A 17,685-nucleotide genomic window follows, 5' to 3' on the forward strand; every position below is an offset into this window, starting at 1 on the left:
ATAGATGTAGGGGACTGAGAGGGAGAGAATAGGGATGGTAAAGGAAACAAAGATGAATTTAACCAAATCATGTTATATACATATATAAATGTTCCAAAGCAAATTTCATATTTATGTATATACAGAAAGTACCAACAAAAATATATAAATAAAGGGATGAAAGGGGGATGAGTAGAGGAGGCAGAAAAGGAGGAGGGGGAAGAGGAAGGGAAGAACAGGAAATTGTGATTAAAATCAAAATCCTTGTATGAATAATTTTGTCAAAAAGAACACAAATGCTATGTATAATTAAAATTCTCTTATAAAAAATTGCTCTGCAATCTGAAACTCATGACCAAAATGAAATATAGCTTTATTGATGAAGAAATGTGTTCCCCAAATACTCGAGATTAAGAAGTTTAAAATCGTCACTGGTCTTTGCTTCCAAGATGACCAAAAAAAGAAGGAATAATGGTGGTGACACAAAGGGCCATGACCACGTGCAGCCTATTTGTTGCATGAACTGTGCCAAGTGCATGCCCAAGGACAAGGCCATTAAGAAGGTAATCGTTTGAAACATCATAGAGGCTGCAGCCCTCAAGGACATTTCTGAAGCAAGTGTTCTCCACTATTATGTTCTTCCCAAGCTCTATATAAAGCTGCATTACTGTGTGAGTTGTGGTATTCCCAGCAAGGTGGTCAGGAATCCATTGCGTGAAGCCAGGAAGGACTGAACACACCCACCTGGTTTTAGACCTGCTGGTGCTGCCCCAAAACCTCCACCAATGCCTATGTAAGGATCCGGGTCTTTAATGAGTGAATAAAAGCTATCTTCTGGAAAAAAATGAAATGAAAATTATAATTCAAAAAAAATTTTTAAATCAAGCTTACTGACTCAAGTTCTTGTCTCATCATCCTATGTCTACATCCTATGGTTACACTGGCCAAGAGGGAGGCAAGAGTTCATTTCTCAGATGGAGGGCAGAGTTTTAATCCTTGTCTCCCTGTCTCCAATATAATTATGCATCTCCATAGATGATAGGGAGCTGTGAGAAACAAATCTTCCCACCTGCCCCTTGATGTGACTCTAGATAACCCAAGCACCTATCCTGCTCCTGGTTTGAAGCAATGCAACAAGCTGGACAGCTGTAGAAGACTTTGGGGCTCTAGAGGAAGCTTGATCATGTTAATATAACTTAATGGTGGTGTGAGCAAACCAAGTGCTTCACTCACCCTTCATGCTCCAGTTAAACTTCAAGTGTAAATCAAGTGAACAAATTCTATTGCATTGAACTGTACAGAGGAAGGTTTGGAAAGTGCTTGGAACAGTGTCTGCCATAGGTGATCATTTTACACTTTATGATTTCAACCATTTTATTAAGTTTTCCTCTATTCCAGATGATGGAAATGGTGGAGAAATCTGTCCAAGGTCTGACAGGACGGCACACACTGAGATCTGAAATAGAAAGTGTCCTGCTCTTTGGTTAACAGGGAGGAATGGGAACCTTCGTAAGGTTTGCTTACAGATGAATAATTAACCTATAGAACAGTCCTAACCCCACCACTAGGTTGACATAGTGAACTGTCTGAGTTCATGTTCTAATGGACCCCTGGATTCTTATGATGTCTGTGGTGATTTTTTTTCTATTTTATCTTCAAGTTTTTTGAGTTATCTCTCTTTTTCTTTTCGTTAGTTCGGCTAAGGATTTATCTCTTTTGTTTATCTTTTTGAAGAACCAACTCTTAATTCCACTGAGGCTTTGCACTCTTTTATTATCTGTTTTCATAGATTTTGTCTCCAATCTTTATTATTTCCTTCCTCTTACTGGTTTCAGGATTGGTTTGTTCTTGTTTTAAAAGGGACTTGTGATGCATCATTAGATTGTTTATTTGGGATCTTTCTGATTTTCTTATGTAAGCACGAAAGCTATAAATTTCTATCTTAGAACTGCCTTCATAGTGTCCAAGATGTTCTGATGTTTTATCACCATTCTTCTTTGATTCTAATAATTTTTTAAATTTTTCTAATTTTTTTGTATTTCCCTTTCATCATTGAAAAGTGTACTTTTTAATTTTTCATATTTTTTACATAGTTTCTGTGGAGCTTTTTATTTCTAACTTTTTTGCTATTAATTTCTAATTTCATTCTATTATGAGTAGATAAGATGCAGGAAACTATATCCCTTTTTTAAAAAAATTAATATTTGCTAAAATTGCTTTCTGCCATAATCTATGATCTATTTCAGGAGCAGTTAAGAAAGTGAATTCAGATCTTATTGGATAAAATATTCAATAGAAGTATGTTAAGTACATTTGAATTATAATTTTTTAGGTCTGAAGAGTCTTTGCTGGGTTTATGTTGGGGTGCCCTATCCATTGGTGAGAGACATGTTTAAATCACTTAGTATTATTGTACTGAAGTCTATCTGAGTCTTTAATCATGTAGTTTCTTTTATGTGATTATGTTAACCATGTTCCTAATGGTTGACAGTTATTTTCTTTCAGAATACTTGAATTTTTGAATTTATACTGAGAAATCATGATATTTTTCTCTTGGGGCTTTTAAAATTCTATTTTTTCTGTAGGTTAAACATTTTGTTTATTGCATGTTATACAGAAGTCATTTTTTAATCTTGCCTACTGAGAGTTCTGATAGAATTCTTTTGTTTTTCCATTTGTTTTTGGTAGCAGGGATTGAACCCAGGGGCACTTAACCATGGAGCTACATCCCCAGTCCTTTGTTATATATTATTTAGAGACAGGGTCTCCCTAAGTTGCTGAGATTAGTTTGAACTTATGATCCTCCTGCCTCAGCTTCCTGAGCTTCTGGGGTTAAAGCATGCACAACCAGGCCCTGCTCTACAGGTTATCAATGCCATTATCCAGCATCTCACGACCTTTTTAATTCCTATGATTCTTAAATTTGACCTCTTCATGTTGTTCCAAAGTTCTTGGACATTTGCCAGTCACGGTCACTTATTTTCTTTTCATTAATACTGTATGAAGTTCGAGGCAATCATTTTGTCTTTCAGCTCTGAGGTTCTTTCTTCTTCATGGATTACTCTATTAGGGAGACATTAATCTGAACATTTTATTTAATTTATTGTGCCTATCATTTCCAAGACCTGTTTTGTTCTTTTGCAATATCTCTATCTCTTCACTGAATTTCTCATTCATGTCCTGTACTGACTTCCTTACTTCATTCTGTTGTTTTTCTGTGCTTTCAATTTGTTGCTTACTTTTCTAATCATTACTTTGAATTATTTGTAAGAGATATATGCATTTTGTTGATTTCTATAGCTGACATTTCATCCACCTCCATATCTTTGGAGTCAATTGCTGTTAAGTTATGAGCTTTATGTTACCTTGTTTTTTTATTTTTTATATTATTCACATTTCTGTGTTGGATTTTGTGCACCTGTTGGGATGGATTTTCTTTCCATTCAAGTGTGGGTCTTTTTAGGGTCTTTTTCTCTTGGAAAAAATGTTCTCTGATACCAGGTTTTTGTGAATTTTTCAATATACTTACAAGTGGGTTTTGGAGTACAATTTTTCTGCTAGTTCTTTGATGGTGATTAGCATACTTTGATATATTTTGTATTGTGTCAGAGCTTGAGGGTCCCACTTTCCCTGTAGGTCTCATAAGGGTGGAGTCCTTCTTTTGGATCAGATAGTTGTTTTTATAGAGCAATAAATGTGCAATAAAACCTGCACAATTGTTCTCTTAGAATTAACAACTCTGTGTATTCTGAAGGGGTATGGGAGTCATCTCAACTAAGACCCCTTATACATGTGATATCCATAATCTTGTGCTAATTCTCCAGTTTTGCTGTAACAGAAGATGTCCCTGTGTGGGACCTGAGGGTCACTTCTAGTCCTTTGTACTTGGGGACTGGTCACAGATTTGGGATTTTTTTACTCCTGCTCATCAAATTGAGATATTGTTCATGTTATTTTGTGTAATGGAGCATGAAGCAAGTTGTACTGACTCTTGGTTGTGTTGCAGGCATAGCTCAGGAACAGAATTTCTTCCCCATTATCTTGTAGTGTTCCAGTAGATTCCCAACACCTCAGAAAAGTGGGAAAACAAGTGAAAGTAACAATAGTAGTAAATAATATGCAACATAAAAATGAATATCTGGTGACTCTGATTACATACATTACCCTGATTACAATACTACCACAAAAACAGGAATGGCAGGTTTTGGCAATGGAAAGCAGCAAAACTAAATAATTATGAACTAGATATTGTGTTAAACATCAGGTGTTGGCTACCGCATCAAAAGTCCTGATAACTGAAACAAATGAATGGTGGGGTGAGAATTAAATAAATTAAGTAGTTTTAAAGATTATAAAAATGCAGCTCCTTAAGTACAAAGAAACTGGTAGGAAGGTTTCAAAAAGTAAAAATATTCAAAATGTAAAAAGAACAAAATCAGAAGGGATATGGCAATTGATGACTATAAAGGAGATGAAAAAATAAAACACAATAAATAGACACAGAAGAAGATAATTTGGCTATGAGAGGGAGAAGAAAAGAAATAAAGAATAACAAAAGAAACAAAAATTCCAAACCAAAATAAACTAAAAACCTTAATTCTTCAAATATCAAAGAAAAACAGCAAATATTTTAAGTGGAAAAAAAATATAAGAATACCCAAAAACGGGAGATGGAAATTTCTTAATGAAAATCTGTCAACAATGTTGACAGGGATGGATGGACACTGCCATACCAGGTTTCTTTGCTTTGCCTTTCTTCCTGGGCTGTGTACTCCTTAGAGCAAACTCTGGGGTCCCTAAACCCCTCCTCTTTCTGTGTTTCTCACCAAGTTGCCAGCTGGAATGACACAGAACTGAAACTCTTTGAAAGAGCTCCCATCTTTCCTTTTCACCAGTGTAAGTTAGTATGGAGTAGGAAGTGCTCTCCCTGGTAGTTTTTTCTGGACAGAAAAGACTGATGCAATCACAGGGCAGAGCTGATGTAGAGTTCTAAATGGGAAATTCCAGTGTCTGGGGTTAGACTCAGATCACAATTTTGGGCACTTTGGGGTGGTATCTTATCTGGAGAGATTAGTTCAACATGCCTGTATAACCAGGCAAATAATCTCTTTTGGGCATCTGGATCTCAAGGGTCTCCCAGGAATTGTACTCATATGGCAGAGAAGACAACTATTTACAGGTCCAGCACACTCCACTGTACATAAGTATGCCTGGCTCAGTCTCCAAGTGTAATCATTCCTGCCCATTGAGCTTTCTGACCCTCTTTAGCTGGTCATGTGAGCTGCCAAATTCTAAGGGAAAGTGAGTTGCCCTCCCCTTTGTTTCTCTGATTTGAATCTCCCTTGGTACAGTATTCTGTGTGCCTGCTTCAACCATGTTCTGCTAGGTACACCCTAGGCCACATAGTAGGTGCTTACTAGGTCCATATAACAATATTTGCTATGATCTCCCAGGCTTCTCATCAAGATGGATACATAGATAGATTACTTTAGCAATGACTTCATTACTTTGTGTCATTCTGAAAAGGAAATTGAGTGCTAAAGTTTATAATAAAATATGATTGTCAAAATAATGTTAGAGACCTGGAATAGAAAAACCTATGTAGGGGAAGGGGCTGGACACACAGGTTTTGATGGGAGGTAGAAAAAGGATTTGGGAAACAGTCAGAGGTTTCTAATTATTATTTTTAAACTTTTATTAAGTGTCTTAACACTTAAAGTATTTGTGGGGAAAATGTTTTCTTTTAAAGCAGGGAGAAAATTCACATACAATGTCACTGCACAAAATAGTTATACATTATATTTGACCTACTTCTTCTCATTTTTTAATTTTATTTTAGTTTGGTTTAGTTGTAGATGAACACAATACTTATTTACTTTACTTATTTAATTTTATGTGGTGCCAAGGATCAAACCCAGTGCCTCACATGTGCTAGGCAAGTACTTTACCACTGAGATACACAACCCCAGTCCCTCTTTCCAACTATTGTCCACCCAGAATTTTCAAATACCTAGTTCAAATCTTCTACATACATCCCAATTCTGTTGCCAAAATAAATTAATCTTTATAGATGCCAAAATACATCCCTAAGCCAATTACTCTGACCAGGAATGTGCACTGCTTTTTCATCGGTAAGGCTGGATTACAAATGTCACTCCTGGAACTGGAATAGAACCCTAGCTCCCAGTATTCACCAGCTGAAGACAATTGAAAGGGAATCCATAAAAAGAAATTGCATTCTTGGCATTGTGGAACACATCTGTGACCCCAGTTATAAGAGAGGCTAAGTCAGGAAGATCAGAAGGTCAAGAAAAGCCTAAGTATTTATTGAGACCCTATCTCAAAATTTAAAAAGATAAAACAAAAAGGGCTGGAAGCAGCCCTAGGTTCAATCTCCAGTACCACCCAAATAGAGGAAATTGAGATCTTGCCTGAAATGATCTCCTCAATTCCTACCCAAAGAGTTCATTGGGCAGCAATTATACCCAATACCAAGTGGGAGAAAAGATGCCCACTGCAGAGAAAACGGAGAACTTTTCCTCTGGACTTCCTATGTGTCATGGGCTTTCTTCCCAAAGGTTCTTTTTCCTAGATCCCCATGTGCTTGAGGGGCTGTGAGGCCTGGCTGCTTCTCTCCAATAACCAAAGGTGAGTTTTGGAACTGTAGGTTCAAATTATTTATATAGAGCCCCAATCTGTGTTACTCACATCAAGTTTCTGAACCTCAGATTCCTCCTCTGTAAGGCTAATATTCCAGAAGATTAAATTGGTGCCATGAGATCCTGGACAGAAGGCTTTTGCACCATGCCTAGCATGTGTGCCAATTTGAGAGAAAAAGCTCCAACCAGGTATAAGACCATGTCATAGATCTGGCAAGATTCAGGAATTACAATCACTCCCCCATGGGCCAGGCTTATGCAGGACATTAATCAGGCTTGAATTTAAAATTATGGGTGGCTCCCAGAGGAGGAAGAGATGGCCTCAACATGAGATCAGTGCTGCAGATAATTCAGTACCCATTTCTCTCTTCAGGTGGACAAATCACAATGTGTGTGCACATTTCCTAACCATGAGAAAGTACCTGAGGGGGTCATAGGCAAAACATACCTACCAACTTTTTGCAGGATTATGGAAATTTGTTGCCAGTCAAGATGACAAGGGGGACTAAGAAGCAAGTCATGGCCCCAAATTTTTCACCTTCTGTCCTGTGTGGGCTTTTCCTAGCCCTGGGCCTGCCTACATCTGAAATTTGGAGAGTCTTTGGGCCACATAGAATGGTCACTGCTGGGCTGGGGATATAGCTCAGTTTGTAGAGTGTTTGTCTTGCAAACACAAGGCCCTTTGTTCAATCCCCAACACCACCAAAAAAAAAAAAAAAAAAAAAAAAGAATGGTCACTGCCACAGACCATGACTCTCCTCTGTCTTCCCCCAGGCCACCAAGGTCTTCCAGAAGAAGAGTGGTGTGATGTACAGTTTCCGATGGTGCCTTTCCCTATAGGGAAAGATCCTTAAAGAACCAACATGCATCTGCACCAGTGTCTGCTCCAGGGGTACATGTTCTTCTGCATATGCTCTCTTCCTCCCTGTAACTTCCAGGACAAAAACATAGTGTTGCTCCTCCATGCTCCTTCATTCCCATTTCACCAGCAGAGAGCACATTGCAAGTTAGGAGTCCTGAAGTGCAATAGTCACTTGGAAAAATTTAGTAATGTTGGGTATGTTATTTCCTTTTACAACTATGATTGCAAGTAATGACATTAATGTTTGGTAGAATGGATCTTTTAAAATAAAATGTTGACAGAATGCCTAGCATGAACAAAGTCCTAGGTTCAACCCCCAGTACCACAGGGGGAAAAAAAAAAAAACACAGGAAAACAAAGTATACATTATAGATAATAAGGAAATAGGGCCAATAAAACATGTGAAGGTAAACCCTAGTGATTGTCAAAGCTAAGAGGTGGGCCTAGTGGTCTTGTTCAAAGTCTGGATCTAGCTCTTAATTACAATGAAGGTTTGGAATTCCTATGGCTTTCTTCCTTGGTCTACACAATGAAAGTAGCAAACGTGCCTATTTCACGGGAGTCCCAAAGACTAAATAGTGTCACTTTCAGGTGAAGGATCCAGACTAGCTCCTGGCATAGAATAGTCAATGCTCACTCAGAAAGTATTGTTGCTTACAGAAGGCCATCTTGGGGCTCTAGGACTCCATCAGTTTGTGAGTGGGTTCTGGTAGCTTTGGGTTTGGGGGAGCTGGCTCACACCTCTGACACCCTGACCACTTTTACTTTTGACATTTCCCCTTCTTTCTACGCACCACCTCCTTTTCCTTCTCTCCTTGGTTATTTTTCTGTCAAAAGTCTCTGAGTTCTTGGCTGAGCCAGTCCTCCTGGGAGATTGCAGGAACCTCCTGCCCTGCCAATTCTGGAGTAAACCAAAGGAAATGGTGTCCCAAACAATGGGAGTTCTTTCCCAGAAGGACAAACTGTCTTGGCCTCTGAACATTCAACCTGAAGGGTAGAAGTGTCAGGACCAGCAGCTGGGACATGCACAACACAGGTTTTCTCTCTCTTTCTTGGTATTCAGTGTTACAGAGGTACCTCCCAGCAGCACCACCCATAGCATCAGTGGCCCTCCTCTCCCATGCCCACAAGGGGTCCTGGATGCCTACCTTGGCCATCTCCCCACTCTTTTCCTGTCCTTCCCACCAAGGCTGGAAGTTATGACTTGCCTTGATGTTCCACCAACATACCAGGAGAGGTTGGTGCTGTCCTTGCATTTTCCTGACATGCAGATCTTTCCTGCTGTCTGATATGCTGATTCTTAAGCCTGTCTCCTGGGGTAGGGGCAAGAACTTAATGAGGCCAAGATAACAAAACTCCCAGTGTGGGTTGGAACCAGACTGTGAATCCTCAGGTCAGAAGCTTCATCCAGATCACCTTCAGAATTTCAGGACTTATCCCAAGTTCTTGAGCACTTGAACTCTTGCCAGCAAGAGGTCACCACGTAGTAGATACAGAATATATCTCCCCACAGGAGCTTAATCTGGTCATCTGTGGAGCTGATTCATGACAGACTAGTTTTGTGTGGTTTTTACTTGATAAAAATATTGTGGATTTTTAAAAATATTCTCATCAAAATTAGATGTCTGGATAGTCTCTTAAAAATTCAGCAGCAGCGTACCCATGTAGAAGTAATAAGCTGTGTTTGCATAAGTGTATGCATGTACATCATGAAAATATGCACACATAAGCACCCTTCATTTGCTCATAGTATCATTTCACCCATGTGTTCTGGTCATATATGGCATTGGTGTTTGGACCAAGAACCTTCACAAGTCTAGTACAGACTTTCTGCCAGGCAACTCCAGTGCAGCCAGGAGAACTGAGTCCCAGAGACCTCAGGAGATCAGAAGTAGCAACAAGCAGGTCTGGATATTGGTGTTTATTTTGATACACCCACAGTCAGCTCCAGGTTTATCCAGGGGCAGGAGGCCATTCAGAAGAAGAAAAAGTCAAGTCTGCTACCCCAACTTATTTGAGGTGACTCTATAGGACACTCCCTCAAAGCTCAGAGGCCCCTTCTCTTCTTCTCAAACACCTGAAAGAATGACCAAAGGCCTCAAACTAAAAAGCCAACTTTTGACCTTTAGTTTGGGTGTGGGGGATGAGAGCCCTAATGGTTTTCTCCTAAGGCTGACCTCATCTTTTCCTGATAAGAACCCAAGACAGGGAGATGAGTCTATTCTCTACTACCCCCATGCTTCTGCCCAGTAACTGGATTGGAAGCACTTCTCTTGGTGCACACAAAATTCAGCCTGTTCCTTATTTAGTTGACCAGAGATTGCAAAAAATTCAAATGATCTTATCTTCTCCTCCTGCTTGCAGATTACCACACATCATCTGGCTCTCATCCACTGCCTTCAGAACAGATATCCAAATATAACAAACTTCAGTGCTCTCAACCCACAGGACTAGAAGAAATTTACCAATGACCCATTGACATCCACTGTGGACATGCAGAAAATGGAGAAACAGTGGAAATAGATTAATTTCAGATATCAGGGGTAAGGAAGACACTGGGTCTCAGATGTTGCTGAACATAGGTGTTTTCATACCTATCTGATGGCAATGATGTGTGCCCTCTTTTTTTTTTTTTTTTTTTTTTTTTTTTTGGTGCTGGGGATCGAACTCAGGGCCATGTGCTTGCAAGGCAAGCACTCTACCGACTGAGCTATCTCCCCAGCCCCGATGTGTGCCCTCTTAATCCCACACAGATAAGATGTCCCAAATCATTTCTAGTCTTTTCCATAGGTATGTGGTAGGGAAGCTTGCATGCCTAGTTTCCTGAAAGAAGCAGAGTGAGAGTACTGAGAAGGGGTGAGGCACATTTTTTTCTGGAGATGCAACTGATGGGAAAAAGGTCTTCATAGACTCAGGCTATGGTCTACCACTTAGAGCATCAGAGCCCCTGCAGAATCTTTTCTAATTCCCCAGCCACCCCATAGAAAAGTGCTTCCAAATTCTCAAGGCAAACCTTTGGACTCTAACCTGAATATTATTCTATTGTCCTCCAAATTGGACCCTGTCACAGTGTGAGAGCTGAGGCTAGACCTTGGTCCCAAATCTCACTCCTCAATGGTATTTGGAAGTCCCACATCTGGTCTCCCTCTGAAAAAAGGCCTGGAGGACCCATACTCACCAGTAATGCAGTAAAGTCTTTACCTCCCTTCTGTATCCTAGTCTGGAAATCGCTTCAGGTCATAAATCAGCCTGGCCTCCCTAGCCTCCCTCTAGCTCCTTCCTCCTGCTTTTGTCCAAATAGCTGTCGCATTCTCTTTCCGAGAAATTACCCTTCTCTATTTTGAGTAAATTGTGGTGCTCAGCTATGCCATTCTCAAGCAGAGACCTGTTCTCCTCCAATCTCCAACCTGGAACACCTACCCTGGGGTTTGTTTCACTCACTGAGCCATTCGCATTCCCTATTACAGAAGAGACCAAGAAATTGATGGGCAATTTGTGGCCCTCTCTGTCCCATGGCTCCTCATGGGACTAAAAGAAACAGGTCACTTATACCACATCTGCCTGGAAGACAACTGCATGAGGCATGATCAGATTCATGATCATACACACAGCAACACACACAGAAAGTCAATTCCTTCCCTCTGTCCCCTGTGTTGGAAGATGGTGTGACCATTCTGTTGGTAACCTGGAATTTAGAATTGTTGTCCCATGTCTTTGGTTACACAACCCATTCTCTCCCTAAACTCTTTGGAATTTAACATTCTACAGATTCCAGGACCCATCTATTTCTCTCCACATCCTCAAGCTCTTCTCTCCCTCACCTACATAGAGCTCCTTGATTTGTCCACTGGTTTCCACAGAAGGTCCTTCAAACCTGTTTACCATGTGGCACCAGAGTCATCTTTTTTGAGTATAGACTGCTTAAAGTCAATCAGTAAATTCCTATTGCCAATAATTTTCTTTTGCCTTTATGATAAAAAATGAATACACACATTAAGTCTTTAACATAGCCCTCATGAACTCACTGTGGTCTGACACCAAGGAGAGTATATAGTGGGATGAGTGCATTGGGGTTGGACAGGGGCAGTGGAACAAGCAGGGGCAGAAAAATTTCCCCAGAACAGAGTCTGAAGAGTAAGACGGGGGCTGTCAGGTGAAGTGAAAGTGTGTCACTGGGGAAGGGCTAGCTTAGGCAGAGAGGTGGGTTCCAGCCTGGGGAACCTGTTCCTGCATAGAAGTAGAAGCAGCTGGATGTGGCAGAGGTGCCAGCCCTCAGATCTGCTTCTGTTTCTGAGTCTCTTCTCACCCTGCCACCCACATACGCTGCCCTGCCACAGAGAGGGACCCTTCTATCCAGTACTTCTACACTGTCCTATTTTTAATCAGAGAACACTAAGGCATTCTTGCCCTTGAAGGTGACAGAGTGTCACTACTGAGGGTATAGTCATGATGTGTCTATAAAGTTGATTAAAAATTAAAATTGAACATAAAAATCAACCATGGTCTGAATGGCCAGGTTGATCACAGGCTGCTGTGGTTCCTGGTAATGGTGCTGAGAAACCTGGGTTCTGGAATGAAATCAGCAGTGAAGGAGAGAGAGAGGAAAGAAATCAGGCTTTGAAAAACTTGACACAAAAGTAGATAGGTTTCTTTTTATTTAGACATTTGTCCACTTACATTTTCTGAGGTCCTTTCAGTGTCTGGCTCAGGGTCCTCACACAGTCTACAGGGTACTGAGTCATCAAATTGTGAATGCACACTGGATGTTGCCTGATGAGTTCTCTGGGATCTTGGGGATGGAACAAGGATCTAACAGACCTCATGGAGGAGGTGACTTCTGATAAACTGGGCTTCCAGGTTCCAGGCAACACATGGCCAGTGTCTGACACTGGTCAGCAACCAAATGCATGAGGAATGAATGTGTGAGTGAGTGAAGATATAATGAGCAACCAGCACCCAGGTTCAGTGTCAGAAGGGGAAATTTACCAGTCCACTGCTGGAAATGTAGTGCAAGTTGGGGAGTAAGGGGGGGCGGGCCACAGGAAGATATCTGTCTCACACCCTAATGCCTATTTACCACCACTACAGCACTCTTGGGAATCCCTTCTCTGTCCTTAGCTGTGACAAAGCTCATATTTCTTCCTAGAGACCTGCTTGTATGAGATTTGTTATATGTGTAATTGTATTCTTATAGAAATTTGATGCAGCTGTGTTTCCATCCCCAATCACTAGAACAGGATTTGATTAATTGAACATACTGATGATTGGGCTCAAGATAATTTTCTAGGTGAGATGAAACATAAAAAGCAAAGAAAACAAAATACAGACAGTGGAAACTAAGAATCTAGGCTGAAAACCCACATCTCTAACCTTCAGCCCACCACAGCCTCGGGGCCTTTCAGATCCCTGTTGTCTCAGACTAACACATATACAATGTGTGTAGCTTGATCTCTAAACACCTCCAGAAAGCTCTTGGAAGCCACTTCCTGACCTTAACTGTCTCCATGGCACATTATCACCTAATTCAGTGTTCATTTTACCTATACTTTCTAGGTCTCCCCAGTTAGTCTGCCCACCCATAACAGTAGATACCACTGCCTGCTTCACTCACTACAGTGCTCTTGTGTCTGGATCAGGCCAGTCTCACTGGATATATGCTGAGTGGGTGAACAGCATAGGCTACAAATGTTTCAAAGTGTGACAAGTTTTGTTCATTTGCTGTTCATCAAACCATGACTGCCAGGCAATGATTGAGGTTGCAGCACTAGAAAGGAATAAATGAAACAAAATTAAGTAACTTTTGTTTCTTGAAATTAAGAATGTGGAGAACAGACACACAAGGAACATAGCACAGGTGCAATGAGAAACAAATGCTTTGAAAATCTTTTATGGTGTAGGGAAATCAGGACAGTGGTTGTGGAGCTGGAGTGAGTGAGATGGCTGATTACTGATAGGAAAGGAGACAGGGAGGCCATGGAGTCCAGATCACATGAGGCTGTGTCCACCATCAGGCTATAAATCAAAGTGGTCAAAATCCATGGCAGCTGTTGAGCAGAGGGGGACAGGAGTGGAATGCCATGGAGGGAATGAAGAGGGCAGTGGTGAGGAGGACATTGATTGAGGAGGCTGTCACTGTAGGTGGCCTAGGCAGAAAAGGCTCCTATGAGAAGGTGACACATGAGCTGGGTCCTCACACTGACCATGTTTCTGGCTATCATGAACTTGACTGATCTAACATCTGCCTACATTCTTGTGCTAGATGCTCCTTGATTACACAGCCTGGTAACATGCCTCGGTCATCAGTACCTCTACTCCTGCCACCCACCTTTCTGCAGTCAGCATCCTTCTCCTGGTGTGTGCTCTTTAAATATGAACCAAATAATCCATTGTCCACATGCCAACACCCTTACTGTACTCCCACACTGAGTTCAAATTCCCTGTCTTAAGCACCTCCGGGACAAGAACACACAACAAAAAACAGCCATGTACCCCAGAGTCTGAAGCCATTTACCTGGTCTATCCTAGGCCTGCTTGATCCACTTCACCAGTTTTTTCCTGTGGAAACCATAATAAGTGCTCTTACCCATTGCTCCCTATCCCTCTGCCTTCTGACCAACCCTAGACCTTTCTTATGTGGCCCTGTGTGGGGTACTGTGACCCCTACTATGGCAGCCATCTCCTGATTTCTTGATGTCCACTCTTTGGTAACAGTAATGCAGAAGATCAGAGGTACATTCCACTGTACCTGTGGAGTTCCAGTCATGGATCTAGGCACTTTCTGGAGTCTCCATGACCCCATAAACAAATAGCATCCTTCTCCTCATCTTAAAAAAATAAAAACTCAAAAAGGTTGAGTGACTTGTCAGGATTGCCCAGCAGACTAGTGAGTGAGTGGGGATTGGATCCCAGGCTCTGGTTTCATACTCCATGTTCTTCACATAACATGACAATACTCTTTGACCTGAATCAGGTCACAACTCTACCTCCTGGTGATCAGATACTCGAGTCAACTTGGGGCTGATACTCACTCACAGAGTAGAGTATAAGCCTTAGATTTACAGTGGGATTTGGCCTTTTTGTCCTCCCTGACCCCCAGAAGATGCTCCCTTGTAATCCTTGGCCAGGTCAAATATGGGTATTCTGCCTTTCTTCAGGGGTGTACTTATTCCCGGTAAAAGAGCCATTCTTTTGCAGGTTCTAGCAGTTGGTATACCCTAAATATTGGGCCCCACCCAATCAGTAGATTTTAGACATCAGGTGCTCCTAGGTAGATGCTGCTTCCTGGAACCCCCCTTATTTTCATTGGTGAGAATTTTATGCCACCCTCATTATGATGTGTTTGACAAGGCCCATTGACTACATGAGATTTGTAATCAATTACATTATACTCATGAGTCTGGGCCTTGGTAAGAATGATGAGTAAGATGACAGCTCCTAGAAGTGGAAGAACTACTTGGCAAGAATAAATTTGTCTGAGCTGTGTGTGGTGGTGGGTGGCTATAATGCCAGCAGCTCAGGATGCTGAGGCAGGGGGATTGTGAGTTCAAAGCCAGACTCAGCACAATTGAGGTGCTAAGCAACTCAGTGGGACCGTCTGAATAAAATACAAAATAGTGCTGGGGGTGTGGCTCTGTGGTCCAATGCCCCTGAGATCAATTCCTGATATCCCCCCAAAAAAGTATAAATTTGACTGCTGTTGTAAATCTAGATACCTGGAACATTAAAGTTTTGGTCTGATTTTTAGCAGTATCAGTTCTGTATGTTAAAAAATTAAAGCCTTGCCTAGGACTACCTCAAGTTCTGTCTACCTTACAGAGCCTGAACTAGGAGATGAAGCTTCTCTTGCTGCTTCTGTGAATATTCAACTGATCTTAGGAAAATCCATTGCACACCAGTCCTTATAGTCCTCAGGAACACCACAGCCCTCTAAGTCAGGGGCGCCTTCATTCCAAACACCTTTGCTGCCACTTACTAATTATCACAATGAATTACAGAAGACAGATTGATCCATTGTGATGCCACTGTATGCTGCGGATTGCCAACAGACCATGTCCCATCAGCAAGGAACACTGCACTGCCTAGAGCCAGAGCACTCCATTCTCCCCATTTCACCCCTATATATTTATCTCCTGGTGCCACTTATGGCACCATTGTGTGTCTGTCAAAAGTCCAGAAGATGCAGAGTATGCAGTAATGGGAAAAGCAGCTTTAGTTTGTGGAATTTTAACTACATGGATAGGTAAATGATAAGAAGAGATTAACCTAGGACTGAGAAGAAGTTGAAGAAAGTGGTAGACATAGAAGCAGAGGGAAGTTCAGTACACCATGTTCCCCCACACCTCATTGGAGAAGGTGTGCTTGCTACTCCTGGAGTGGCAGAGTAGGCTCAGTTGTTTAGGTCAGAACTGGTCTGTATCAACAAGGGACAGTTGGCAGGTAGGGAGTTGTAGGCTCCTCCTGGTCAGCAGAAAACTCCCAGATAGTATGTAGTGGGTCAGACATGCTGGGCAGAAAATTCCTGACTAAGACTGGCAGAAGGAGAAGCCATGATGCACAAGTGTGAGCTGGTTGAGACACCTGTGAAGTGAAAAGGAAACTCACTGAGCCCAGGAAGAAATGTCTTTTCCTTGGTTATTGATCCTCCAGCGTCCTTTAGTGACAAAATTTATTTCACATCAGTGGGACATGAGGTATGTCAACTGCATCATCTCAGAGTAAGACAGGGAGGATGGATTTGGAGCTAAGAGTCAGCAGGTAGACTGCAGGATGGTTGTAAATGGATGAACAAGTTGATGCAGAACAGTGCCTACAGCATGCTGTCATTTGTTCAGAAAGACAGGGGATATAGATGCACAGTTTTTCTTCAGCTTGTAAAATACAATACTAGGATTACTTATTTTCTTTGAGAAATTGTATGTATCTGTGTATGCTACTTCCTTATTATTTTCCATGTAGGGTGTTTCAAGGTGGAACTTACAACTTAGTCCTTAGGTAAGAGAATATTTGAAGGAGTTATGACTGAATTTGTTGAGTCATTCAAATAGCCCATAATGCATATGAGTGACCCCTGGGACCATGCATCTCATTGTGAGAATTTCTTCACATGTCTGAAATATAGCTGTATCTTGCTAGATGGAAACAGAGTTTTTTTGTTTTGTTTTTGTTTTGTACAGAATTTCAAACAAGAGCAACAGAAGAGCTGGGGAGATAGCTTAGTCGGTAGAGTGCTTGCCTTGCAAGCACAAGACCCTGGGTTCGATCCCCAGCACCGCAAAAAAAAAAAAAAAAAAAAAAATAGAATGCACAAGAGCAACAGAAGAACATGGATGTTGAGTAACGAAAGGAGGACTGTGGTAGTTAATGACATTTTGTCTCTCACCTTCAAATCTACTGTTCACTGTCTTGCTCTGTGATCATGGAGCTTGAGGTCACAAATGTCCTCTTCTACTTTTAACACTGAAGTCTCTGGGGTAGATCACATGGGAAAGAGGTGACCCTTTCTGGTTTCACAGGGTGTCTGACATTTTTCCAACTGCAGCTGCCTTTGCCTGCACCCCAGCAGAGAGTTCTGACTGCAGTTCCCTGTACACCAGCACCTCACACACTATTTCTTATCACCATTCCCACATCAAAATCTTGTGACTCTGACCCTTAACCCACAATGGTGGGCCAAATTTGGCCTGAGGTGGCCCACCAACTTCACCACCCATGACTGAATATACTACTTCTGCAAAAAAGCTGCTCCTGGGAACCAAAAGAGCTTCCCAAGTGACCTTCAGTTTGATGAGAGGCAACACATTGTTATTGTGGGTTAATCCAGTAAACTTTGGGGTGTTTTGTTATGCAACAAAATCTAACTGAAACACCACTATTTTTAGTCATTGCTTTCCAGAACTCTTTACAATGCTTTACTACTGTTTCAGATTTCCATGAAATTGGACCTTTTCTGGATGTTCAAATATGACTTTGACTTATCTCCAAAGGTTGTTAAACTGGGAAGTATTGACATCTTTATGGCAAATAATGCTATTCAATATGGGAAATGTACCACCCTTTATTTGACTTGTTTTTCTCAGTGTTTTAATCATTTCCCCACATACTTTTCATTATTTCTGTTGTTTTATAACATAAACTTCACAACTTTTTAAGCTTTATAAGTGATTTGTTTTCTTTTTATTGTGCACT

The 17,685-nt window shown here is 41.2% G+C and overlaps 1 pseudogene; it reads left to right on the forward strand.

The window, feature by feature from the left end:
* The first annotated feature begins 428 nt into the window (after positions 1–428).
* LOC124971239 (40S ribosomal protein S26-like) lies at positions 429–776 on the forward strand (annotated as a pseudogene).
* Positions 777–17,685: the final 16,909 nt, after the last annotated feature.

This window comes from Sciurus carolinensis, chromosome 19 (assembly GCF_902686445.1).
Source record: "Sciurus carolinensis chromosome 19, mSciCar1.2, whole genome shotgun sequence".
NCBI lineage: Eukaryota > Metazoa > Chordata > Mammalia > Rodentia > Sciuridae > Sciurus > Sciurus carolinensis.